Below are 6,777 nucleotides of genomic sequence, written 5' to 3'. Positions count from 1 at the left end.
TAATTAATTATCACCAAGTATTATTATCGCAACTTTCAATCTTGTCTATCACTTTGATTTATAACTATCTGTTCTGTTAACTTTTATGAGTTGTTGAATTTTTGTTAAAAGAAGTAAGATATAAAGCATTTAATTTTTTTTTTCAAATTATCAAAATTTGATGTCAATAATCCTAAAAAATAATATCAACATATATTGCTTTTAACTAAAATAATAAAAAAAATACATAATTGTAAGTTTTTAAACTAATAATTATAAATTTAAGTCGCAATTTAATATAGTACATTGGGACAAAAGGAAACCATTGCTATTCATATTTGACTGCTAATATCTAAGTTTTACATTTATTTTATTGTGCACATTAATTTAAGTGCACTTTATTATTTTATTTTACATATTTTGAAATAATGCCATTGTATTATAAGGATGAGATTAACTTTCATAATCTAATGCGAATTTTTTTATTATTTTGTTTGTTATTTTGTTTGTTCATAAAATAGTTTTGAAAACTTTTAGATTTATCGTTCTGGTTTGCTTCTTATTAATCCTCACTTAATATACTCAAATTTAATGGCTTTGATGGTGGTGAATTTTTGTAATTAGTTAAAAAATTTTAACTTTTTTTTTCTCTCTCTACGATTTTGAACAAACTCAATTTTATTATTAAATAGTTTTTTAAATTCAGAATATTTTTAACTTTTTGTATAAAAATTAGACTTAATAAATTACCAAAATTCAAAACTATTCTCTTGAACTACTTTTTGATTGTATAATTGGAATTGTTTAAACAGAAGATCATTAGACCCCTAAAGTTTTTAAAGTAAAAGAAAAATACAATAAAATAAATTAATTAAAAAATCTATTAAAATAAAATGGTTTAAAAAATAGAATATATATATATAAATTAAAACTTACCTGGCTCATGAGTTAGAAACATAAAGAGAAGAAAATAATTATAAAGGTTGAAACAATAAAAAATGTATAACATAGTTTTTATTTTGCCACATTTAAATGTTATATGTAAATCTAATAATTAATAAAAAAAAAATATTATCTAATATAAAATAGATTAAAAATAAAAAAGAGATTAACAAAATCAATTAACAAAATTCTTATCTTAGGTCACCAGATCATTTAAAAAATCAATTAACAAAGTTTTTATATTGCTACATTTGTTGTGTTATATGTCGAACTAATAATTAATAAAAATAATATTATCCAATGTAAAATAGATTACAAATAAAAAAAAGAAATAAACAAAATATGTGTGAGAATTTTTCATTCTACTGCTAGATGTAGACTTTTTTGTATCAGTTATATGTTAATTATGTGACAAACAAATAATATTAAATTAATTAATTTTTTTGCAATACAATTTAGGAAATTAATAAATGTCAACCATAGTACTCTATATAATTAAATATCAAATCCAGTACTCTACATAATTAATAGCTTAGATAGTTTAGGAAATTAACATATTAATGTTTTAACGAATCTTTGATGGGTGCGAATTTTCTTGTGTCCTATATATATATATGCCAATCATATAACTTAGCCAATATCAAAATAAATAATATTGTGGTAGACAAAATTAATAATTTAATTTATTTTCAAAGTAAATATTTATGTATTCAAATTTTGAACATAATACTCTACATAATTAATATTTTAAAAAATTTAGAAAATATTATTACAAAGTAATTTAAAAAAAATAAGTTAACAAAATATTTATGGAACTCTTTCATTCAATTAGTGATAGGTAAGGACATATAAAAAACATAAAACACATATCAAATAAAAAGAAATTGTGTTCTTTCTGCATCAAATTGATAAGACAAAAAAATATTTCTTTCTACATTAAATTGATAAAAAAAAAGACATAGTAGTATTTTCATACGTCAAAAGTTGAGAATAAATTAAAAAGACAGAGGAATGATTGAAAATATAGATTAGATAAGTAAACTAAAGAGAAGAAAAGATATAAGTGGATGTTATATGTGAAAGTAGTAACCGCTGTAAAACTGAATGAAATTAACAACTTTGATGAAGACAATGGAAGAAGACGAAGGCGAGAGTGTTGAAGAAAGGAGAATAACAGAACAACAAAAAAAATACAAAAAAATAAAAACTAAACTACTAAAAGGATAACATACTCAAAACAAAAGGATATAAATTAAAATTAATATAAAATTAAACAAAATATGAACATGATAAAGAATGTGAAGACATTGACAGAACAAACTATATAAACTAAAACTAACATAGAATTAAACAAAGCATGAAGATATTGATAGAACAAACGATATAAACTAAAACTAACATAGAATTAAACAAAGCATGAAGATGATGAAAAATGTGAAGATATTGATATTCATACCAGTTCATTTTTTTTTTTATTTATTAGCAATTTACAGACTGTCTTACATTTTTTAAAACTGTCATTTTAGTAGGAAGTTATTGGATTTTTCAAAACAAATTTTATGTCTATTTTGTCCTTATAATTTAGTTTCCAAAATAGTTTATTGTAGGATTAATATAGTCCAAAAAATTAGACACCAAAGTCATAGTCAATTCTCTGTATTGACTCTATATATTGTTGTTAGACGTATAATATATATGAAAAATAATAAATTAAAACTTACATGGCTCATGAGATAGAAAAATAAAGAGAAGAAAATAATCATAAAGATTAAAACAATAAAAAATGTATAACATAGTTCTTATCTTGCCACATTTAAATGTTATATATCAATCTAATAAATTGATAAAAACAAAAGGAGATACAGTAATGTTTTCATACGTCAAAAGTTGGGAATAAATTAAAAAAACAGAAAAATGACTGAAAATATAGATTAGATAAGTAAACTAAAGAAAAGAAGAGATATAAGTGAATGTTATGCGTAAAAGTAGTAATTGAATAAAATTTGTAACTGTAGTGGATGAATGCAATGGAAGAGGATGGAGGCGAGAGTGTTGAAGGAAGGAGAAGAACCAAACAGCAAGAAAAATATAGAAAAGTAAAATTCAAACTGCAGTGGATGGAGGCAATAGAAGATGTGTTGTTATATTTATAGAAGTAACAGAACTGTTTTCATTTTAGTGTGAAGTTAATAGAAGTAACAAAACTGTTTTCATTTTAGTGGGTAGTTATTTGACTTTTTTTGTGGGTTAATGATTTTTAATTAAAAACAAAAATATATTTTTACTATTTTGTCCATAATTTTAGTTTGTAAAATAAATTATTTGAGGGCAAATAATGTCTACCAAAATTGGACACAAAACTCTGGTATTGCCTTTATATATTGGTATAGATTCACTCGCTCAATAATGTATAGTTAAAAATATATTTGTAACTGTCCATTATTAATAGTGTGCTAGAAATATATTTGTAACTACCCATTATCTGTAAACGAGATACATGCAAAATTATCTCATTTACCGTGTAAACGAGATAAGAGAGAGGTATTTATTTCGGTAAATATTTCAAATATTATTTATTTTAGTAATTATTACATTTATTTAATTTATAAAAATAAAAAATCCCAAAAGAATTAGAGAAAATGACAAATAGGTCCCTAACCTTTTTCTCTGCGGACATTTTTGTCCCTGACCATTGAAAAATACTTTTAAGTCCCTGACGTCATTAAAAGTTAGACGGATCAGTCCTTCCGTCCAAATGCCTCCGTCAGACCCAACGGAAAAGTCTGACGTAGCTCCCGTAATGCTTGTCACGTGTACGCATGGGTCACGCATACGCGTCGCCTGGCAGACTTCCCTCTCACACGCGCGTACGCGTCGCCATGAATTCAGCAAATTCTTATATTCTCCACTTTGCATGCTTTTTTTATTTTTTTAAGCCATTCTTGCCTTCAAAATTTTAAATCACTCAAATAAACATATCAAGGCATCGAATGGGAGAAAAGTAAATTAAATTTAGCAATTTAATAGCCTAGAAAGCATGTTTTCAATCATTAAGCACACTTGCTATCAAGCCATTCTTGCCTTCAAAACTTTAAATCACTCAAACAAACATATCAAGGCATCGAATGGGAGAAAAGTAAACTTTTGTAAATTTCTTCTAAGTGTGCTTAATGATTGAAAACATGCTTTCTAGGCTATTAAATTGCTAAATTTAATTTACTTTTATTCCATTCGAGGTCTTGATATATTTGTTTGAGTGATTTAAAGTTTTGAAGGCAAGAATGACTTGAAAGAAATGAAAAAAAATCATGCAAAATGGAGAATTCATGAATAAATAAGGATTTGCTGAATTCATGTCGATGCGTACGTGTGACACACGCGTACGTGTGAGAGGGAAGTCTGCCAGGCGACACGTACGCATGACCCACGCATACGTGTGACAAGCATTACCGGAGTCCCGTCAGACTTTTCCGTTGGGTCTGACGGAGGCATTTGGATGGAGGGACTGATCCATCCAACTTTTGAGGACGTCAGGGACTTAAAAGTATTTTTCAATGGTCAGGAACAAAAATGTCCGCGAAAAAAAAATTTAGGGACCTATTTGTCCTTTTCTCAAAGAAATAATGTAATAAATTATACAAATTTTTTTTGAGTGATTTTTGACTATTTGTTCAAAGAATAAAATATTCTTCTATACTTTAAATTTCAAAAATAAAAAAATCTTGAAAACTAGTAAGTTTTAATAATTTTGGGCAGTATTTAATTAGCACAAATACTAAATTATCTAGATAAATAATTTTTACTAATTTATGTGTGCAAATTCTAATAAATATAAGTATAAAATGTATTGACTAATTTGTGTAAACTCTGGTAAATATTACTGCAAATTATGTATTTATTGTGTGTAAATTCCTATAAATATGAGTACAAATTATTACTTGACTAAGTACTAATCCAAAATGATAATATTTGTTGGCTATATAGCATTACTTATTAAAAAACTTCTAGGTGGTCTATATTCATTCAAAACTATAAGAAAAACGCTGAATACTGTCGGATTTACTTTTGGATTGAATTTGACAGTATAAATGGCGCTAGAAATTATTTACAGGAGGATTATTTTCTCCGATGCTAATTATTGGCGGATTTTTTGTTAGTTTTTTAATGAATTTGTCGAGACTAAGTTGCTAATTACCGTCAGATTATTCCGACAGTAACTTTGGCGCCATATTATGTGTTTTGGCGCTCAATTACCGTCGAATTTATTCACCGATAGTTTTTTTCACAATTAAGCCACAATTAGTAGTCAATTAAAATTCTTGTTAACATAATTAGGGCAAAAATTTAAAATTACCAGAAATCAACTAATGATTTTATTAAATATCAATTGTCCGAATATAATAAAATGTCACAAAAGTAGAATACAATGAAATAGACATAAAATAAATTAAATTTCTAAATCCTACAAATCTCGGTAATCATCTCGTCGTCGTCTTCCCCCTGCTGAGGCGGCAGAGTAGGTGCTGATGTCAGTGCCCTACCAGCAGCATGGCTGCCTCCAGCGTGCGTCTGCTCGTTGTACACCTTCAACTGCACAAAGTGCTTTAACAACATTAGTTAGTTGAAATAAAATATAGTTCAAATATAGTTAATTCAACAATATTGGGTTCTTACCACTACTTCTGAAACCATCGCTCTCTGGTCTCAGCAGAAATGTTCATGTAGCTTGGCCATGGGTGGTTGTGCATAGACTTAATCACCTTGAAGATCTCCTGTGTATATGCATTGTTGTTCGGTACAAACCTATCAAAAAAATACTTAAGATTAACAAACACATAAAAACATATAAACCTAAATTCGTATAAAAGATATTAAAATATTAATAACTAATGCCTGCATGCCATCAGGCCAAATCCGAATCCATATGACGGGCGGTAGTGAAGGGGCATCCTACTAGGACGCATTAGACGAATCACTCACAACGGGCTCTGTCGTTGAATTTATAAGGGGCGTAGCAGAAGGAAGCACATAATTCGGGTTCGGGACCATGATGAACTACTAGTCTGCTGGACCCGCCTGTGACATCATAGGGGTCGACGGGGTAGTCGAGGTAGAGGGCGATGACTGAGCAGTCCTTGGAGATTCGGTGAAAACCATCCCTCTACCACGACCATGAGACCCATTTGATCTACTTCTACTACCTGTCGTCATGTCTGCAAAGAAAATATATTATTAGCACTAATCAGCATATATACTACACAAATTCTTCAGCATTTATATTATTTCAAAAAAATTTTGACATAACGTCCCCTAAAATTGGACATATAACGGTTTTCACAAATCCAATTAACCTCAATCCACAACATTACTCAACAAAACTCAATTAAATTCACAACATATCCAGTAGAGTATACAATAATCAAATTAGAATATAATTCACAACATATCCAGTAGAGTATACAATAATCAAATTAGAATATAATTCACAACATATCCAGTAGAGTATACAATAATCAAATTAGCATATAATAATCAAATCCTAAATTCTAAATTAACATATACCTAAATCCTAAGTTAACAATTAACTTAACCCTAAATCATAAATTAGCATATAACAGTCAAATCCTAAATCCTAAATTAACATATACCTAAATTCTAAATTAACTATTAACTTAACCTTAAATCATAAATTAACATATAATAATCAAATCCTAAATCCTAAATCTTAAATTAACATATAACTAAATCCTAAATTAACTTAAACAAAGAAAAAGAGTGATCATGGAACCTGAGAAGCGAACAGAGAAAGAAGAACTCAGGGGAGGGATATGTAGTGGCAGTGCTGGACGCTGGACG

This window comes from Arachis ipaensis, chromosome B04, assembly GCF_000816755.2.
Source record: "Arachis ipaensis cultivar K30076 chromosome B04, Araip1.1, whole genome shotgun sequence".
In the NCBI taxonomy this organism is placed as follows: domain Eukaryota; kingdom Viridiplantae; phylum Streptophyta; class Magnoliopsida; order Fabales; family Fabaceae; genus Arachis; species Arachis ipaensis.
Note: the sequence above shows the minus strand (reverse complement) of the source record.